Source organism: Brachycentrus maculatus, unplaced genomic scaffold (genome assembly GCF_059751285.1).
Source record: "Brachycentrus maculatus isolate JH-2025_06_01 unplaced genomic scaffold, ASM5975128v1 h1tg000116l, whole genome shotgun sequence".
Taxonomy (NCBI): domain Eukaryota; kingdom Metazoa; phylum Arthropoda; class Insecta; order Trichoptera; family Brachycentridae; genus Brachycentrus; species Brachycentrus maculatus.
Genome location: NW_028280869.1, coordinates 510,001 through 533,458, shown reverse-complemented (window position 1 = coordinate 533,458; position 23,458 = coordinate 510,001). Strand labels below are relative to the sequence as shown.

General features: G+C 30.4%; 1 protein-coding gene across 1 annotated transcript in view; it reads left to right on the top strand.

Moving 5' to 3' along the window:
- Positions 1 to 18,565: 18,565 nt before the first annotated feature.
- Positions 18,566 to 23,458, top strand: part of LOC148309881 (D-beta-hydroxybutyrate dehydrogenase, mitochondrial) — a 69,128-nt gene continuing 64,235 nt past the window's right edge. Inside the window, exon 1 of the mRNA XM_088259359.1 lies at positions 18,566 to 18,974. The gene's annotated coding sequence lies outside the window, so the exon portion shown is untranslated. The remainder of the gene's footprint in view (positions 18,975 to 23,458) is intronic.

Here is a 23,458-nt window from a genome sequence, read left to right as displayed (position 1 = left end):
GCCATCTTGATTATTGTCTACAAGTGGCGGGACGGTTAGCGGAACCTGGCGGTGAAATGATTTAACTCGTGTTGTTCTAATCTAGGGGAACTACCCCGCGATGGTTCGAGTCTTCGTTATCGTAACAACCTTTATTGCTACAATAACAAAGACTCAAACATTTAATTTGATTTTAATTTAATATGTAAGTTTTTGAAAGTAATCAATAAAAAACTGCTTTTAAAAATTATTTCCTTAAAAAATATTTTCCAACAGCAACCTTTAAATTATTTGGAACTTTTTGGTTTTAATGAGCGGTCTAGAGAAAAAACTGTAGATTTGTTTTTTTTTAATATTTTTTTTATTTTATATCATGTAGGTAAAAACATTGATATCATAAACCAACACTATAAAAACACAACAATTATTAGTTAGTTACTAATTATTAATTAGTAAAATTCTTATTTGGGTGACATTGAATACAAAATCAACCCAATAATTATATAAGTATACAAACCAAAAAATAGGATCTATGATAATATTGAATTTGTTTATTTTTGACAGCTTATTTGCCTTACTAGGGCATTTTTCAACTGTGTAAAAAAATATATTTGAGAACATTTGTTTACTTGAGTCATTAAAAATGGATTCTTAACAACGTAAAAAAAAATCAAAATCGTTACTGGTTTGGTTTTTCAATATTTAATAACGTAGAAGAAAAAGTATCAAAATAGTTACGGGCATGATATATGAACATAACATATAATAATGTATTAAAAAGTCTTGAAAAAACTGTTTTAAGTCATCCTAACAAAGATTTTTGGATTTATGTTTAGTTTGTCTCTTTGTTGAGGGGCAAGCGTTTTTATTATATGTATTTCTAGATTTAACGAATTTGGCGGTCGTTTAAACCAGCACTAAAATTAATTGTGCATTTCGGTTGCACAATCCATTGCAATTAATCCAATAATGTATCATGTATACACACAGTTTCCTGCGACCGTCCATCTCCGGGAAGTGCCCGGCATATGTACGTATATGTAGGTATTATGAATTAATATAGGTAATATTATTGTAATCTATTCATAATTATGTAGGTAGGAATTGGGTACATACGTTGATTTAAGTTTGACTTTAAAGTATTCTCCAATGAAATATTTCTATATACCTACATATATTGTATATCAAGACATATATCTATGTACGTGTGTGTTTATATGTTTTCTATCGAATATATAGAGAAAATAACCTGGCAAAATTGATATATTTTCTACATAATCCTGTATAAATAATTAAATTTATATTATTTTTTGACATCTCATCAAAGATGAAGAAGAAGATGGAAGTCTAGGCATCATTACGGGGCTGACGACCGTCATAGGTTGGATTGAGTGATCACTTTACACACGTGTAACGTTCACCAATTCTACCCATTATTGACAACCGCGCTACTCAAATTCTTGGAAGTTCTATATATATAAACCAATTTCGAAAAGTTGTTCTTGAATCATTAAAACTTCACTAGAGACATCTATTTGTGAGATGAAAAGAAGCTTTTTTTATTGAGCAGACTTCCATGTTCTTCTTCATCTTTGATGAAAATAACTCCTATAATTAGAGATTATCCAGATTTTGTGAACAAGTATTTGAACACACTCAAAATATTGTAAATTGAATTTATTTTTTAAAGTTGCTATATTACTGTATATCAAATAAATAGAACATATTCATTGTTGGATATTTTCAATATTTAAAATATGTAGTGAATGAAACACAAATCGATTATTTTCATACAATAATAAAAATGGCAGAAATATTTTTAAAATTTAACAATAAAATAAATGATTTAAAAAATGAACGGATTGCAAACGTTTTTATTTCCATTGAAATGAATGAAATTTTATTATAATATAGGGAAAATTTTGGGTTGCAATATATTTTTTACGTTTATATTCGTACCTTCAAAAGACAGTAAAATAAGTAAGAAACAAGATAATATAAAATTACAATTAAACACGCCACTATTTTTTTAGTAACTTTAATCGTAAACCATAACATACAAATAGACAAACATATCCATCAAACTTGATTTTCTAAGAATTTAGCGCACCTACTGTAGAATCGATTTTTAAAAGAGCATCAATTTTACAAATATTTAAAGAAAGGGAAACATTATTGACACATAATTTTAGAAATACAAGATCACAAAATAACTTAAAGACCCCAAAATATAATACTAGTGCAGCTCAAAACCACTATTCTTTTATAGGAATAAAACATTTTAATAAACTACCTGCAAGAATAAAAAATATAATCAATTTATAATCTTTCAAAAATAATTTACAAAAACATATAAGGCAAACTCCCGTTTGATTACCATTTATTATTTCTTATTTATATGTACAAACCCTGTAAGCGAACTCCCTCTCTAAACACGAGCAATCTGCTCTCTTAGTGAGGTAGCACGTAAAAAAAAATAATATGAAGCGTGCATGTAGCCCATTCATTAGATGTATTTACTAAAATCGTCATGCCAGTGGTGCCGATTTTCATTTGGAATAAATTATTACATCAGCGGAATTTTGATCAAAATGCCGTTTCAACACGTTTCGCGAGCTACCTACGTAGTCATACCTTACATTTCATACATTCCAGAAGGCAAGGCTGATTACACAAATCACGTTAAGTGCAATAATCTACGTTATATTCATGTAATTGGTATATTTATACGTTCCGCATTATCTGTGATTCAGTTTTGTATAAAATAACTTCAATAACTACATACTTGTCCCTCGAATTTGATATCATGTTCCATTTCTGGTAAATTGCAGGTGTCTTGATGGATTTCCGCAAAATAATAAGTATGCAACAACACACGAAAAAGTCAAATATGAAACACATTATTAAGTAAGTTTATATAAAAATGAGCTATAATATTAATTTTCCAATCGTTTAAAAAATATTGGTAATTCGCACCAATATACAAAAATGGGTTTAACGTTATAATATCTATCAAAAATATAGACCAATGCCTCTTCTAAACTAATTGATAAAACTGTAGAAAAGCAATATAATGAATTATTGAATTAAAAGTCTTTTATCATTTGAACAGCGGAATTTAGAGCCGAAATGAGGACACTAGCTATTATATCACTAATTATAACAAACATAACATACCCAGTTACAATCATAAAAGACATATATGTAATCATGGGTATGTTTACGGATTTATCCAACGTATTTGATTTATTGAATCATAACTTAAAAACCCAGAAATAAAGGTATCACTGGAAAACCTCTACATTGGGTCAAAAGCTACAAAGAAGCTTTAAAAATAATTTTAAAACATTCATTGGAAAATAAAACTATGTAGTTTATTAACAACATTTTGAGTGTGTTTAAATACTTGTTCACAAAATCCGGATTATCTCTAATTACATAAATGCCCAGACTTCCATATTATTTTTCATCTTTGATGAGATGTAAAAAAATTATATTATTATTCTCTGTTGGAATAAAGCATTTTTCTTCCTAGAAAACTGAATGCAGATTTATTTTATTTTTAGAAATTTCCATAGTTTTCCTTACATAGAAGGAAAAAAAGTAAACGTTACCTACGCATTGTTACTTTTCACTGCCGACTCGAAAGTTATGAAATATTTAATATGAATATTTATACTTAAAATTAATGTTACTCAACCAGAACTAAAAAATTGGATCACAAGTTACAAAATATGCAAATATATTTTAAACGGAAACAATAAATTTTCTAGATCGAGGAAAATGCAACTCATTATTGTATTTCCTTGTAGTTTCCTTTATATACTTACATAGATGCCCATAATATAATGTGAAACTAGGTACTAAACATTTAAGATGTGCGAATAGCAAAAATTAAACCAAATATCGATAAAGTTCCTTTAATTACAGATTTCTAGAGGTACACTTGCCTTAATTATTCACATTCCGAGGTTACAATAGCACGTAATAACTTCGGCAATAACTCGCTATTACTCGTATGTTATTATTTTGTCTAAACACATTACGTTTGAGAACGTTATTGTACAGTCATAAATATTTCTCGATTTCTTTATTGTGTTTGTGAAATAGATTCGGAGCAAGGCTATATTTAGAACGGAGCATTAATAATCACATGTTTCAAATTTAGTCGCATCGAAAAAAACAAATTAATATCTTCCTACACAAATTTTCAAGAGAAATAATGGATGACATATATGTATCTATTTGATGATTGCGTTTTTTTAAAGAAATGCCGATGACATATATTTACTCCTTACTAAGTAAAAACTTTGAGTACTTAATGGCCTTAGGGGAGGTCGAGGTTGTTAGTAAAACGAGGGCGCCGAGTAAAATGGGGCGCCTGAAAAAAGATCTTCCCCTCTCCACTCCAACGATTTTTTTTGTTTCCTAACCTTTTTATTAGCTGTCGGAAGTTTTGACCCCGAAAAACTTCGAAAAGGAGGCGAAGGTTGGCACTGTTTATATTATATATTAAGGAATCATGATTCTAGTTATTTTAAAATACTTATGCAAATGTATGGGAAGTAAATTTGATTAGTACTTAATCGTTTTCCCGCTGTCATCATCTTTCCGTGTCATCAAAATACTATACATAGTTTTGGATTTCTGTCGAATATTATTAATACAATATTTACCAGCTCAATTTTTATTAAAATTTGAATTGTAATGCATTGAAGTATTGATTCGTGATAAAATTTGAAAATGCCATTTGGCATTGATGTTTTCACTACAGGTAAATGGAGTCAAACGTTAAAAAAATAGTACAAAAATGTAAAAAAAATAGCGGCAAATAAAAATAATAATATAATCCAATATTTAGAAATTAAAGAAAAAAATTAATGAAATTTTATAAATAATTAATTATTTTGATTATTGAAAGTCTGTTAATTAAAATATTTCCCCTTATTGACCATCCCGCTTATCGACACAATATGCTACTAGAGATTCAAATCCAACTCCTGTAAACCGTTAAATATGAAAATTTTAATATCTTTATATTTTTTAGTACTAATTAGTCTTGAGGAAGAAGAAATTTATTGGCTCAAAGTGATTTTAAACAAAGTTTTTTAATATTTATTTTTAAATTAAAATAATAATCATATCAGGCTATCGTTTTCATACAAAAGTTAAAATTTTAACTATGAAGTGTAGATAACTTTATAATAATAATAATAACAATAATAAATTTGGATAACTTATGTAGCGCCATTTTCGTAAAATACTACTTTTGACTTCTATTCGGTATTTTTTTTTTGTAATATCTATTAACTTTCTGAATTTCTTTCGTGAATACGGATCGAGAACTGGTTTATTGATTACAAGCTGAATTTTTATTTACCATGTAGTTAAAGCGTTAACTTCCGTTTGGAATCCAACCTTGATTGCAAATGCTGTTTTGATTTCCGTCATTTGAGAAACTGAAATGCTCTAAACTAGTTTTTTTTTTAAACTGAAATTTGATAGAAAAACACATATTTTAATTTATTATCTACATAGACAGCTTCGTCATATTTTCATATTGAGTACATTGACCTAGTGAGAAAGAATGCTCACTATATAAAAACATTTAGAATGTTTGTAAGAACAGTTAAATAGTGTTGAATGCCGAATCACCATCCTACGACAAAACATGAATAACTGATCATTTAATGGACACAGTGCCTCAAAAGGTTACGTAATGCCTAATTTCGCACATAAACTACTTTATAGATAGCATAAATTAAGATGAAACTCAATAAATGCTTTGTTTGCAATCATTTAATTATAATATTTTTTGAAACTTAAAATTAATGTCGACTGGTTTCACAACTAAAGCGTTTTACCATTAAAAAAAACTAACTTATCCAGCTTTTTCACAAACTTTCTACTCATTTATAGATTTTACGTTTAACTTGAAGAACTCCATTGTAATTTGTACCTACCTATATATTAAATATTAAAATGAAACACTAATTTTTGAGTCTTCTAAATTGTTCTTAATTAAAAAATGTAATTATTATTATAAAAATAAAATATGTGACAATTTTTTCGCTGTGTTATGGCATTTCCAAACTACATACTGTGTTTTTAATAATAAACTACAATTTAGTAGACTCGAAAAATCAGTGCTTGATTTTTTTATTTAATATATATAAACTTTCTACTGGTTTGCTTAGAGGAATTTTAATGTTCCCACATATAGTAATTTCGATGTCTGGGAATTTTGTTTGTCGCTTTTTTAAACCCTTCATAGCGCTCTGATGCAAATATGAATTAACAAGATTTTAACTTAGTATTTTTGTATTCGATGGTATAAGCAGCTACATTCGCGCGTTTGCTAATATGAATCAACCACTTGTATCCTATTTTAAAGCAATATTGCGATAATAGACAGTGTTTTTGATGACTATTTTGAAAGATAAAATTTTAATTGTTTTTTTATGGGAGATATACTCCAGGAGCATAAGAAGAGAGATAATACGAGTATATTCAATATATGTATACTCATCATATTTATAGGACAAGTACACAACATATATAGTTAATGAACCGTACAAGCTGTCTCATATTGTTGTTGTTTATGTTGTTTTATAAAAATGTTGTTCATAAGTGTAGGTTTAATTAACATATATATAAATTTATTTTTAAAATAACATATAAGTAATATAAAACCAATAAACATGTATGAAAGTGCCTAAGAAACTAGAAAACTATATACACATACACGTTTGTGTGTGTGTGTGTGTGTATTTTATTAATATATTCATGATGTTTAATTATGTACATTTTATTTATTTATTTGATCCATCAATAAAATTATATTTATTGTTAACTATATAATTCCGTTTTTTAAACACATATGGACCTATATTATGCAAGAAAAACAACGTACATCTATTTCATACTTTGAAAGTTGGTGATTAATTTAAATAATCCCAATAATAAAAATTATCTATGCATTGAAAAAATCTCTCCCATTCTTCCATGCGTTAATTATCTTAGAGTTCTAAGTAATTGAACTTGATATTCAATTGATTCAATACTTTTGCAGGAGATGTGTACATCATACAAACAAACAGCGTAATGAGTAATGTTTTGATTAGTGGCGGAGTACAGTTAGCTGACCTAATGGGACCTCGGAGTCCAGTGGGAAGCAGATACTGCCGATATGGTAACAAGAAGGTGTAACCTTATTCTGTCTACAGGTTCCTATATAGATACATACTGGCGTGCTAAGCGCACGGGGTATCTACATTCTAATCGAACCGAATAATGTAATTGTACCATTTTCATCAAAGAAAAGATCGCTCCCATAGATAAAATATTGGGAGCGGGATATACGCGTATGGTATTTCGGAATGCGTTGTACTACTCTGATACTCTATCACCATATGTACATACGTACGTACTGTAATTCCGCCATTTTCATCCAGAATGTCTCTTTCAGTACCATACAAGTGGTTTCTTGGAAAAATATGAATTAGGAAGAGGAAGGAACGAATAGAAATGACGATGCGAATTACGGATACATTGAAAATAAATCATTTTGGAAATCGCTTCCTCAAATTACGGGAATTAAACCCTGGACTGCAGTATATGCTGTATAGTGATGTTCAGTGTTGTGGTTAGTTAAAATCATTGCTTTTCTTGAATGTTTTTACGGATACTTTGTGGCACATTTTATAAACTTTATAAAATAAAACAACTTTTTTTTAACCACTTTTTTTTGGTACACTTTATCCAACCGGTTTCGACAAGAACCTTGTCATCATCGCTTATTATTTTGAGATTTTCCTTGCATCTTCGGTAGTTATTTAGTATAAAAAGACACGTAGTTTTCTTTATGAAAATGGCAGATATGGGTTTAATTCTTTAACATTTATTTTGAAAAACTGCCCAGGATCAAATTTTAAAATAAAAACATTTAAAAACGTTAGTTACTCCTTCTGCGCCTAGTATGACGGTATAGATACGAGCCTTGTAAAGCCAATATGTGTGTCAGGCTTCAAAGTGCCATCACACCCACATACTGCATAGTTGGATATCACCCAGTTCTTCTCTGAAGTAAATATTAAATTAGTATTCATCTGCTATTATTTTTTATTTGTCTAGGAAACCGATTTAAAAAGAACATACTCCTTCAAATAATACCTATGCAGATATAATGTACAATCGTTTGAGTAGCCATATAGCCCACTCCTTTCAAGAACGTCATAAATAAAAAATCGTCAATTTTCAGTTGTACATGTTTTCGGAATGCCCAGAAAATGTACTATATCCCAGCATAGAGGCATATTTTTAACTTAATATTTACCCGCATTGGGTAGAAAGTGATGTTTTTTTCATTTTGAAGAAAAGGTATTGCTTTTTTTTTAAATACACTAAATATTTTTTAAATGGAGAAAAAACCTTCAGGTTTTACCTTAAAAGATCTGTTGCACAGTAAAAAGTGGCATGATATTTATTTTTAATAAATTGTATTATATTTTTAAACTTTAAAAACGTTCTTCTGAAAAATAAAGTTTTTTATTTATGACGTTCTTGAAAGGAGTGAGCGATATGTTTTAATCGTAGTAAAGTATACAGATACTGGATTACGTTAAGGTATTGTTATCTAAAAAGAAAAAGAAATATTTTTTGATGTTGGAATATGAAAGGTCAAGTATTTACGGGATTCTTGACCTGTCATCGGCTGGTTTAAATGATCGCCTGGAATTTATATCATTTTTATTTAGCATGCTACAATTAATGTTTTTACATTTTTAAATTACAAAAAAAAATGTTTAACGTAGACCCAACAAGCCAGCTGATTAGTATTTTTTGTTATTATCACATTTTATTTGGAAAAATGTTAGTAAGAGCATAAACATTTAAATTAAATAAATGTTATACCACTCTAATATATTACTTTCTCATCTTTGACCCATTCCATTATTTGGAACTGTAAATACAGCCTTTCTTATTCCCATCTCAATTACTTCTTCATCTTTGTTGAGATATCAAAAAAAAATGACGTTTTTGCAAACTAATATTTTCATATGTATTTATATGTCTTTGATTTTCCATAATTCATATTTAAATGTGCATAGGGTACTATTTCAATGTATTATCTTGTAAATATATTGCATTAAGATGTTCCAATTAAGACCAAGTATTTGTAAGCAAAATTTGAGCAGCGCTCAAAATATTGCTGATATTTTGTAAGACCTCGTAAAAATATTATGATCTAGTCAATTCACCTGATTAAATACGTAAAACATAATACATTTATGAAATATATCTTTATTTATGCAACTTTGCATGTAAATAGTATATAATATGATTATTTCACCGCGTATAATAAATTACGTAACGTTCAACTTAAATATTATCCCTACCTGCCGTGCAGAATATTCCAACATGGGTTTATTATGCAAATCAAGGCAATGAACTTGCAAATACCAGTCAGTACACCTGGGTTCTTACTATATTATTTTATATTCGATTACACCAATTTCGTGTATTCTTTAAAATACTTTTTAAGTACGCAGTGCAAGTACGTATCTATTAAAAATGAGAGTTTCTAGTTTTCATTTCAAGAAAACTGATTTCCAAGTAACATCTTTTAAGGCCCAACACGCGATGAATCGTAACCTAATTTTCTTCAAACCCATGTATCATTTGATGTACATATAATTAATATTTTTTTGAAACGGCCTCTTTGTATTGAAAGAAGTTTTTCTTCGAAATAAATATACGGTTTTGTAAAGAAAAGAGTAACATATCCGTATTCGCTCCTTATGTGGAGCATACGGAGTCCAAAAACTGCCTCCAGACTCTTCTATCAGCTGCCGGCAGACAAGTACATTATACAATTTACAAGTACATTATAATATTTTTAATTTAATAATTGATTCGGAAGTTACTTTGTAGAAATATCCATCCATTATTATTATTTTTAAATATTAGTAACACTTTTACCAAATTATTATTTTTCTTTGTTCTCTTCTATGTTGTTAGATCCGTAAGATACATTTATAAAATATATAACACGGTTCATAAATCTTGTATCTGAATATTTTTGCATACATTTTGTTAAAAATATGTTTTGGTTCAATTTCCATTCGCTGACAACCTGTCAGTCAGACGATGATGAATATAACAAATTAAATTGGTCAATCGATTTGTTAAGGATTTAAAAAATGGTATTTCAGCCATTTCATACAAAAAAGATTAAAAACGGGATTCCCTGAGTGGGATGATATATATATTTTTATATTATTTTAAACATAGCGCTTAGGATAAAAGTGATTTTTTTTTACAAAACATTTAACATACATATTTATAATTGTTGAAGAAAGCTATTTATAATTATAATTTGTTGAATATTTTTTCATAATATTTTATGGCACATTAATAAACTTTATAAAATAAAACTGAAAACTCAAAGATTATTTTTAATCATTTTTATTTTTGGTACTTTTTTCCAACTAGTTTCGACAAGTACCTTTTCATTTTCTGGGATGGATATGATCTTAACTTAAAACAGATAAAAATTCATAGTGAGGAGAGTATGCGGTATAAATTAATGGGTAATTTAGTGAGAGGAGATGGAGGCGTCGCTTCAATTAAAGTAATTAAAAATCATCGTTGAGTTATATTTTATGTTTACATAAAATAATAAATAAGTTCTTCAAATATTTGTTATTGTAAAAAATCTGAACTCCTTAAATTCACAAGATAGTGTTCGTTAGTTAAGATAATTTTGCTGTCATGTATATTATATTTTGATTGAATTTCATGAATTTACTCATTTAGAAAATCGATAATATCGACATTAATTCAGCAGAGGTAAAGAAGTTTTTCAGGTCAGTTCACCTGCCCGAAGAGAAGGCAGTATTTGTAGCTATCAAGTGCCTATTTACGTTATGTTGAAATCAATCAGAATATTATCATTATGCCAATCAGTAGTATTGCGCTGGAGGCAGAATACTAATGGTGTAACTAGCACCCATGAAATAAAATAAATTTAAGAGACCACTTTATTAATATTTTATTATATTATTACATTGTAACAGGAAAAGAAATGGTTAACTAGGGTAGGAAATAGCGAACGAGATCGGCCTAATCTCTTTTTTGCATGGACTTCTCATTACAAGGTAAAATTTTAATGTGACTTGTGAATACCCGACTGAATCAAATTATTTCGGTATAAGGAACGTATATGCCTTAAATATTGCGTACACAAGAAAAAATCATTTACAAATAATTATCTGTACCTACAATGTAGGACTTCTGAAAATTTAAATTTAATAGCTATATCTGATTTGTATTTAGAAATGAAAGCGTGGTTTAGAATCTAGAATATTATTATACATACTTATAGACTCGTAGCTTAAGTGTGGCCATTTGCGATCAGCCATGATGGATGCATTGACGTGTAATCGATACTACAGTTATTACTGCCACTTATTTCATGGATTGTGACAGCGTGAATGACAAACTGAGATAATGTTTTGTTTACAAGCATACCTTAGTACAATACATGGATAGTTGGTCAGTCATTTTATACATATGAATTCGAAATGAGTGGAAATGGCATTGGTATGAGAGATATATTAACCAAGAATTTGCAAGATAGTTTTCAATAAAATGTTTTAAAATAAGTATTTCAGTTTAATATTATTTTCGGGTTAGCCTTAGCAGTTTCTGTTTGAAAGTTGGAAGCGATATCACAGTAAGGGTCGAATCTAGAACCTCTGACTCAGAGTACACGTAACTAACCACCGGACCATGACAAGATTCATTTGACTTAAAAACAAATTTATTCTGAGAAAAAAGCATATATGAGTAAGTTTACAATCTCAACCGTTTCATAGCTAAAAAGCAGTACATATTTACTTAGGTATAGTCTTTGTCACGTTGGCATTCGTTAAGGGAATTGTTAGTGAAAATATTCATAAAATTCACATTCTATAAGTGTTTTAATAGGTACATAGGTTCATATCTTAATTTTTCAGTCAAATCCGATGATAACGGCGACAAATCGATCACTTATATCAGCCAATGACAGTTTGTAAGCCCTGTAAATTCCCTGACTTCTAAATTCTATCTCCATAAATTTCTTAATATATTTAGATGTAAAAAAAATGTTCTTGATTGAATAAAATCCTAAATGGGGTGAAATCAAACATTTGTTAACAAAAATGTGTACACACTCAAAATATTTCGAATATACAATGTAGATACATCGATACAATATAGAATGTGTGTTATACATAATATAACACATTCTTTATCAAATGAATTTCTTATTTGGAATCCAGTATTTTCATTTATTTATTTGGCAGTCACCCAGTGAGAGGCGTCAAGTCTTACTTTTATTTGCAAACAAAATAATAATATAAAAATAACAATTTTCATAGTTTAAGTGGATTTCGTTTTGTCCGCCTCCGTAGTGTAATGGTCAGCACGCTCGGCTACCGTTCTGGAGGACCCGGGTTCGATTCCCAGGGGGGGTAAGAATAAATATGAGTGATTTTTTCACTGTAATATTTATTCAATATTACCCTGGACTGGTACTTGAAGCGGAGGGCTGATCACCTTTCCTTCATGTGTAAACGATCAAGATAACACTGCGTTTATATGACGCAGTGCCCTATGCACCATTGGGGTGCGGATAAGGGTTTTATTATTATTATTAAATGCGTTTAGCTTTATTACTTTACAAATTATGACCGCAATTCTAGAATAAGATTAAACCAATATATGTATATTAATATAAAAATCAGTGAAAAACGGAATGAACGAAATATGGTATTACAAGTGTTTCGATGGACTCAACATTGTTATCGAGTTGTTGAGTGCGTCGAAACACGTGTTACAATAAAGTTTAATAAGTAGTGGTATTTATCAAGTTGACGTAGAATTTTAAATCGATAGATATTAACACAAAGTGACTGCCTCATCAAATAATGAAGAAATTATAATATTCACGGTATTCCCTACGAGTATGTACTCGTACCTCTCGCGGTCAGTTTCTGCACAGATCGCTATGCATCGGTACTACTATCTCCGTTATGGCAGTGTTCCCAAAGTAACGGAAAAAATAATTAGCGTTCTGCTAGGATCATAAATATAATAGCGAGTTGCTTGTCCATACTATCTAGCTTCTAGCTTCTCGCTAATGCGAGTACTTCGCAAATCGCGAGTGGCCGGCCACCGAGTAGTGTTATCTAATAGGAAAACTCTACAATCAACGTATAATTACCGTTCGCTAGATTTGTATACACATTACATAACGCTATTATATGTATTACACAATCTCGCGAACTGTATCATCACCTTAAAATTCATCAGTGCTTTACCGCAACATGAATATATTTATGAACGTTCGTATAAACATAATTGGTATGCGTATATTTGAACGATATAGTTGGCTAGCCCATGTACCTACCTACTTGGTATGCTCCCGAGAGCCGCCATCGTGTTTTCTTCTTTTACAAGGTATCAGGTTCCCGAGGAAGCAATGGAGCTGGAAGCCGACCGAAAACCCTGTAGGCAGCTTGTGGACTCCAAATACTGCGCATAGGGACGGGATATGGATCAATGAATGAATGAATGAATGAATTTACAGCTCATATTATAAAAGCTCGTTTCCTTTGAAAGTGGATGACATTATTTTCTAGTAAAATAATCGTGGTTCGATCTTTACGCTATCATGAAATTTAGGGTTACCATATTGTCCTGTGATTCCGTCGGGACCTTTTCACAAAAACAATATTCTAAAAATATTTTTCAGTATCCAATTTTTTGACGATTTTTTTCATTCAGTTTTGAAGATTTTGAAAGTCCCGATTGCGTCCTATCTGGAGGAATGGCTGTCCTACACTTAGGCCTACCTGGAAATAGTATTACATATTAAAATACCTATTCGTGTATCTCATAACAATACAAATTTATAGATAATAAAGACAATGTTACTGCGTTGTTTTTCATTGTTACAGTTTTTAAATAATTTTGTGTAAATTTACGACTGCAAACGCAAGTTGCCAAAACGAATACATTTTATCAAATCTATTACTGAGCACTTAAAAATGCGGTTAATTGTTAATTAAAGAGTACATTATTATAAATGTATTTTAGCCAATAGATAAGCAAGCAAATAATAAATGGCCTTATAAATATTAATAACATTGTAAATATTTTCACGAATGAGTGTTTCGAAATTATTACAAAAACCTTGAGTTCATTGGATTGTTAAAAAATATTTTGGAGTATTTAATTTCAATTCCAATTATCTAACCAACTTACCGATGATGCCGATCTTACCAAGATTTCCTTTAGGAACTCAGTGTCCAGATTGCACACTATTGTAAGTGTACTGATATGCAACCCTGCGTCCCCTAATCGTTGTTGCTGTTCTCTTTCTCCCACCTGTTTTTATTTTCCATGTCGTTTCCCATAAAGCTGTCATGAGTCATGCGGTGGTCCCGTGGTTAGTGTCGCAAACTCACTTAGATTTGCCTGAAAATATCATTGAATTGAAAAACATGTATTTATTACAAGAATACTAAAAATATTCTGCTTTTGTGTAACAAAACGATGTATGATAGATGTGCGAATAGTGAAATAAGGAAGGAATGCAAAGCTGAGATAAGCATTATCGATAAAATTAAGAAAGGTGTGTTGAGATGGTTTGGACATGTAGAACGAATGAGTGAGAAAAGAACGGTAAAACAAATTTATGAGGCGAATGTTAGCGGGAAAAGAAGCAGAGGAAGACCGAGAAAAACATGGCACGATCAGGTATGCCAAATACTTGAAAGTGGTCAGGTTAGGAGTCGTAACAATCGGCGGGTATGTATGAGGAGATGCATGAACGTGGAAGAGGCGAAGAATGTTTGCAAGGACAGAGTGGTGTGGCGCTCTATTCTCTCTGCCTACCCCTGCGGGGAAGCGGCGTGATGGTTAGTTTTTTTTTTTTTTTCTGCTTTTGAAAAACGTTCTCTACCCTGATATCCTTACACTTACACAAATGTCTGCCAGTATTTCTAATTAATTTATTTTACCGAACTTTCCTCAACATTCCCAAACCATCTTCCGTGATTTTAAATCATGTCTGAATACTATAAAACTTCTGAATTGTGTATTATTAAGGCAGGAGATTAGAGTTTTCTCACATATTTTGCTAGAAATTTAACTGCAACTGAAAATCAAGCATTACTTTCGCCTGTATGAAGAGCGTGTAATTGATTGATTTGCAAGTCTGGTGCTCTTAGTTAAGCGTTGCAGGGGCCTATTCGAAATCGTTTCCGTCGATGCCAATGCTTAATTTATAGCCCTCTCCTATCAACACTAATTTAGAAGAGTAAAGATCTCGAGTTGCGGAATTGAAAATAAAGGTTCGTGTAGTTTGATATGGAAGATTGTAAATGTCAGTATGACACTAAAATTATGAATACCTTGAAATAAATGCTTATGGCAGAGAGGTGGTTTTATTTTTCAAACTGAAATTTAACGCTTTTATTACTTATAAAATAATTATTCAAAGGCTTTTGAAACAACAATATATATATAATTAAAAAAAAAGTTTTTACAGAAATTTGGTAGCGCAAAAATCCAACATAAATGCAATTACAGATCATAAATGATTTGTAGTACATGTACAACATTTTTCTCATATGATTCCTACAAGTTTTTCCTTCCAATCAAGATTTATGAATTGGCAATGAGCTCTGTTAAAGTCGCCATGCTTGAATATATTTAATTTCAGCGGTACATGAGTGCAACACTATACAAATTCGTTATAGGGAAATAAATTATCTATACAGGGAGTAGGATATTCTAATTATTCGTTTTCATTACATTTTTGACGTTAACAGCAGCCATTGAGAATTGCACCAACGATGTTCTTAGTAAAGTGCTGGCTAGTCAATAAACACTTCACTTTTTAATAGCCAAATTAATGTAAGCCAATTGGGTTGATGAATTAATTATCTATGCAGATAAGCAGTTAGTGTCACAAAAAGATTTGACGTGAGATGAAGATAGCGTGAAGATTTCTTTTATTATCTAAATAATCTTAATCGCTCGCTTTGTGTAGTAAACGGTTTGCATAAGTGAAATTCGATACATTGTCACTCATCTACAATATGCACGTCATATATAAAAAATTTTCACAATGCAGTAATATAATTTCTTGTTTTTTCGTTTTTACTTACGTATATTACCAAAACTGTCTACTCACTAATTTCAAACAGTTGTATAAAGTTCAAACTTTGACGAGTAAAATCATTCTGTTTTGGTTGGTTGAAAGGTGAAATCCATATATCGTAGTCATACAGGAGAAAGTGACCAAGTGCATTTTTTACAAAAACGTGAACATTGACTAATTGATATCTGACTAGTTTTATAATGCCCTGAAAAAATCCTATCGGATTTTAATCTTGGAAGTATAATATATTGACATGTTAAAAATGACTAACTGCATTGATGTTTATTATCTTGCCAACCAAAAGTGACTTAAATGACCCTCATGAACATTTTACGTTTTGTTAATTGGTCACTTTCTCCTGTACGACTACGATATTTCGAATCATAAAAATAAATATCCTTTTTTCGAATTGGAAACATAACACTATTTACGGAAAATGTTTTTTTATTTGGCTTCGTACATAAGTAATTTTTTTTAAGTATATTACTTAAGGAGCCTAAATACAATCTGATATCTACATAGGTATTCCAATATCTTATTTTACTAATTAGTTCATCGATTATTCATAAATGTATCGTAAAAAAGACAGATTTCTAAGTCATTTTTAAAATACATATGAAATCACGCATTTTTTCTCATTTGACGGTTACGGATAAAAACGTTACGAATCGATGTAGATGAGCGTCAGGAAATTCAGATTTGCAATAATAATATATGTACTCGTACATCTTTCGGCAAATTGGAACCATAACCTTAACGGATTTATTTAAACTTAAAAAGATATCAGAAGCTTGATTCTTCTTTAATCACTCTGTATATATCTTATTCGACATAGTAAGTAGGTACAATACATAGTATGTACACGTATTTAGGCGGGTTTTATTTCACTTTTAAAAAATTACAATTGCAAATGAACAGCTAACCGATGCGAAGGCTGTTTGAATGCTTCACTTGGATGATTTTAATTAAATTGCTTAAATATCATTACATTCTGATGTAATTGTACGGGTTTGTTATTTATTGTTATTCATTAGTTTATAAACAACTTATCTGGAAAGTGTTAACAATAACAATACACGTTAAGTAATGGTAACAATAAATATTTTAATAATTGCGAAATGAGAACTTTTCCCGATTTTAAATTAGAGTAGTCAGCACACTGTCTGCTCTAATCAATAATGTACAAAGATTCTGATTCAATACGTGATTAGCAATATTACGCAAATTTACAACAAAGGTTGTCAAAATTAGAATTTTATTTGATTGAGATATTAAATTACTTTAAATTACTTGGGAAAAATCACGCCTAAGTTCATGAAATATCAAAACATTCATACATAAGAGATATACCAAACAAAAGAAAAAAAATCTATAGGAAATTCGCGACTACAACTGTAAAAGAAATGTATGAAAATTATTTTGTATTGTAATTATTGTTGTAGATTAAGCCTTAATAAATTCCATGAGATTTTCATATTATTACTATAATTAACCATGTTTATAAGAATTATTACGATGCGCTACGATATGCCTAAATTAAATGTAGAGATATTCGTAGCTGATGAAAAATAAAATTTTGGAAATATTTAAAATATTTGTATTAAATCCTATGAATATTATTTATTTATTTGAATTTTAAGCTAAAAACGAAAAACGAACTTCCACAAACATGTGTCATCAAAAGTCTACCAGAAAAGACATTTTCAATTCATTTGAACGATCTGGGATGGCCATTTGACCCGACTTATCGAGATACATGTGTGCCACCATTATTGAAATTGATATCCTAATGATTCGCAGACCCATAAAACGTCCCGGAATTCAGTCAACATGCACTGATTTTACATTGATGATTACACTGATTTTTTTACGTAATTTGCGAAAAATTATATTTTACAAAATAAACAACAAATGACTTCCTGAAGTTCCTAAAGATTAAAAAAAAAGCATTAAGTATGTGAATTTTTTTTCCTCGTCGACTATATTATTTTTAAAATAATTTAATCAAGTAGAATATTTTTTTTAGGAGTTCTAAAAGTTATGAAAATATTAGTTAAAATAGTTAAACGATATATAGTTACCTCCCCCCCCCCCCCCTTTGCTATCATGACGTTAATATTTTTTGCGTTTTTCTAGCCGTTCCAGTCTGTGCAGTTACTTTTGCATCGATACTCGATACTGTCATTTGCCTTAAAGGCAGTATCTTATTCAAAACATCCGCGAAAACCGTTAGAATTCCGCTGTATATCTGGAATTATCAGCCTCCGACGTCGCGAACGCCTCGAGTGGTTTATTTGAACCATCGACACCGATGGATCGCGGCAGAGCCTCGAACACGTTGTAAACAGACGGAGCAAGAAACGTCAGTTCAGTTTGAAAGTTTCTTAGCGAAGCGTTGGTCGTGTATCGTGTCGCTTTCTCGAGCGCCTGTCCAAACGTCCGACAGTATCAAAACGTGAAAAACAAAACTTAACTTGGTGATAATTTCATGAAATAACAGAAAAACAAATATTTGTGTGACAGTGATTATTTTATTTTACTTTTTGTTTTTCAAATTAAAATTTGAATTTAGCGGTTGATGTTCATAGTCGCCGTTGAAATCAGGTATCTACCGAGTGTTTGTGAAAGTGTCAACATTTTTGACGAGCTAAATATTAGTGGGTGCTGTAAACGTATCGACTATTTTCTCTAACCGGATTTTAGCCACAGTTTGTGGTGAAGATCGAGACTATATCTGGACTCTCATCACACTCCCTCGACGGCCAAAGGAGCAGCCACGGTAAGTGAGGAGTTCCGTGGGTCGCCTTGGGTGATTTTGAAAAATAATTTTTCAACCGCAAACCAGTTTGGCGCTCATTAAGCGATGGATCGAAAATTCAACATTCTAAAATTTAAATTACAAATTTATTTTTCATTTATTTATATATGACAAGGTTGTTTTGAAACGCGTAATAAACACTTATCGTATAGAAATCATAATATCACCTTGGTACATATTTTAAATACACGCTACGTTCTCCCTTCTTCTTATATTTTTTAATCCGCGTTCAATGGTGCATAGGACACTGCGTTTTATCCAGTGCCTACACTAATGCTTCGGCGACTAGGTGATAGCTTAAAACGTTCAGGGCGGTATTTTAAACTATAAATGCAACCGTATGAAAAGTATAATTATTGCATTGGAAAAATAATAATTTACACATTGAACTTCTGGTATTGGTATTAGTGCTCGTAACGAATTTAGTTAAATAGCATTTTTGGTATCTTAACAGAGATGAAGAAGAATATGGAATCCTGGGTATTTATTTACAGGGTATAAGACCTGTAATAGGCTGGTTATGTGATCAATTTAAACACGTGCAACATTCACCATTCTACCCATGATTTACGACCACATTTTTTTTTACAACTCAATTTTTTGGAACTTCTACTTGTATCATAATCTCGTGACGCCTTATGTGTCTATGGTTGTTTTGAGGAAGTTTGTATTTAACAGAGACCCTTTTGTTTAGATGTACCATATGTAAGAAACCCAGATTTGTGAATAAGTAACATATTTGGATACACTCAAAATATTGTAAATACGTGTTCATGAAAATGTGTTCTCTACCAGGGGCGTGCATATCATATAGACAGAAAAGCAGTGCCTGTCCTTACTTACCCGCGTGTTATATAAAAATGTAACCAGTACCTACCCAACCTTAAGAAGTAGCACCTAGCTTACCTTACTACCTACCTCTACTGCCTACCCTAGTAAGTAGTACCAAACTTACCTTAATACCTAACTCTACTGCGTACCCTAATTAATTCTCTGTGCACGCCACTGCTTTCTAAATACATTCTTATGGCTATCATATTTCAAAAATCATAATACATATATATGTTCGTAACACCTTTAAATTTTAAAATATAATGAACCCACATTGACGAACCTAAATCAAAATAACTTTTTTTTTAATTTTATAAAAATGTTAGTAATATTAGTATTTAGTTAGTATACTCGTCTCTTCGTCAGGACAATTGTCCTGACGAAGAGACGGGTACGTCTCGAAACTGGTAGACATAGAAATCTATGTGAGTGGTTATATACTAATATAACTTATATTTAAAAATAAAAAATTATAGTAAAAATGACTAACCACAAAGTAAATGCTTTAAATATTATTAATATTGAGAAAACTTAATCAAAATATTTACATAATATCGAGATGATATTAAAAAAACATTATAAAATAGCAAGTAAATACAACTTTCGCAAATAAAAATGAAAAAAACGTACAATGGTTCGTAAGATTCTAGACCTGTTGAGAGCTCAGATGATGGAAGAAAAATAATCATTGTACGTAATAATTAAAAACGTATTAAATACAGATCATTACAAAACGGTTCATAACAGTTCTGAGGTCATTACAGAAAGAATTATCATTACTGAATATGGTTTTTCTATATTTATATTACTATTATTATTCAACTACACTGTATTATGCACGTATTAATTCACAGCATATTATTAAAACAAAACGATTCAAATAATTAGGTACGTGACTTATGTAACGATTAAAAAGTACTTACGTTATTATTTTTTCGCAATTTTTTTATTTTTTTTTAACAAATGCAGTTTTTTGTGCATATTATCAAAAAGTGCATCACTCACTCTCGCTAACGATTTTATTTTCTTTGTTATGGTAGTCAAATTTTAAAATTATAGGCACGAATCAAATAACTGATGAATTTTGTTTTTATTAAATTATCCAGTTTTTAGTCTTTATTTCGACGTCTTGTGTAACTTATATACTATTTATGAAATATCACTTTAATATGTATACGCATGCTTAAATTGTATTTTAATACAAATTAATGCTTAACGAATATTACAATTTGGCTCCGGTTTTCTGAAGATGGGCAATACAACTATTTCGGGTCGTGTTATTTTGAGTTATGATAAAATCGAAAAGAGTAAAATCAAAAATAATATTCCTAAATAAATTGTCCGATTTTTCTTTGACATTTTCTAGAAAAAGAGAGCTAATTTTCAAATATGTACATTTTTTGTCTTTCTTGGTCTAAAACAAGCATGTAAGATGAAATTTATATACTTATTAAGAGTATATATTTAAGAATTTCTTTTGTCATATAATAAGCCTATACTATTTTTTACATTTGGTAAGTACCGTATAAGAAGATGACCGGACGTAATATATACAGGAAGAGATCAGAATGTATATGCATAGATTAAGGATTGACATCCGGTTCTAATCGTAAATTGAATAATGACGAAACAAAGTTATTATGGACTTTCTTTCTTCGGCGATGACGTTATGAATAGTTCAGGAAAATATATACGAGGGTACTATATTTTGTACACTATTTTACGAGTTTTTGTTGTTGTTACAAATCATGTGTTTTGACAAATAAAGGAAGAAGAATGATAATATCGATTTGGATACAGAAATCAAAGAAAAAAGTTCTTACCAGGACTCTGTAGGTCCTTTTCATATCCTGTCATGGTCTGACAACTGAGAAATATAATCCTGACTTAACATAATAGTACATATATAGCTTTTGTCCTGGACAGAAATCATGAACACCATCGATTGTGATGAGTATGGTATCAGTTTGCTTTATCAAATTTAAATGTGTTTTCTGAAAAAAAAATCAGTGATATTAACTTCCTTAAAATACGCATCGTAACTCGGTTTCAAAAGATTTTTTTTTATATTTCATGTTTAGAAAGTGATTTTCTCTGAATGAAAAAAAAAACTGAAAATAATGTTTTTCGAGATGTTAATATTCAGGATTTCTACCATCATAATTCATGAAATACATGACCATAGTGCGTTCAATTGGTCCCATTTTATCTGTATCAACATGCACACGTATTATTAGGATTTCTAAGGATTTTCAATAACTCTTGAGTGAGAAGGATAACAAAGCCACGGGGCCGATTTATCAAAGTTTAAAATTAAGTAACATGACCTGTTGCCATATTCTAGTTTTACGGTTATTTGAGTAAACAAATTAGCGTTAGATTAGATGCATCGTGACTTACTGACAATAATTGCAGTTGCCATTCGAGGAATGTGGTTATAATCGTACAATGATTTGCACTATCGGCAGCTTGCTGTAGATATTATGTATCTGATGATTGCACAATGCAGCGAGATTAGGAATAGATGAACGTGCGTATTGTGTGTATTATGCAATCGTAATGTTTATATTGTTATCTGTAACCTTCAGTTTATAGAATTCAGGGCGTAGAGGTATACAGGGGTTGACAATCCTAAATCCAATGTTTTTTTTTTAAATAATCTAAAACAAAATAAAAAAAAAACCTTTAGAGATTTTTTTTATATACTTCGTAAATCTGTTATCAACTATTATTATGATTAAATATTACATTATTTTCCAAACAAAAACAGACAATATAAAACATGTCCATTGAATAAAAAATAACGAAAATTGTATTTAATCACTGTAAAATGAACAATTAACTATTTTAAAAAGGAAACTCTTTCAAATATTTGTAAATAGGGTTTATAGTCTCAAAATACAGATTAGAAAAATTTAATTAAAAAAACATACGTTTACGACTCTAAAGAATACCCCAGTGATCAAATCAAAAAACCGAATTAAGGAACTATTTCAATACTTAATTCGTTTTTTTACTCGATCACTAGACGCTAATCAGTACACGATTTTGATGCGTATTGTGCCCTTCTAGTTTCTACTATATTAGACAATGTAATATCTAAAATTTAAGCTAGAAAGAAATATGAACCGAGAAAAATAAAGATAACCTCGCAATATATTTCTGGCACAATAACAATGCCAGAAATAATAAGATATATAAATTATCGTCGTTTTCCTTCCATATGTCCAGATGTTATTATTAATATTAAAAATAACCAAAAAAGATGACATTTCCTGTATGGGGGGGGGGGGTCATATCTTAATAAAATAATTTGTGGTTTAATTCGTATGTACCTACTGCCTTGGTAATCCCTGACAGCGCGTAATACCGAAGTGCCTGCCCCTTGAACTAACAAAGGTGCAGACTGACGCATCTTCTGATGCTATCGCTTCACTATTTTTTGCAACCATTCACCATTAAGTATGCAAATGTATCTATTGTGAATATTGTAAGCTCTCAACTTGCCGTATAATTATTTTAATGACACATTAAATCTGTTCTACATCTTATATAGGAATGCCGACTAGTATGTTTAGAGGCTGTGCGTTGTAGTAGAAAACAACATACCGGAA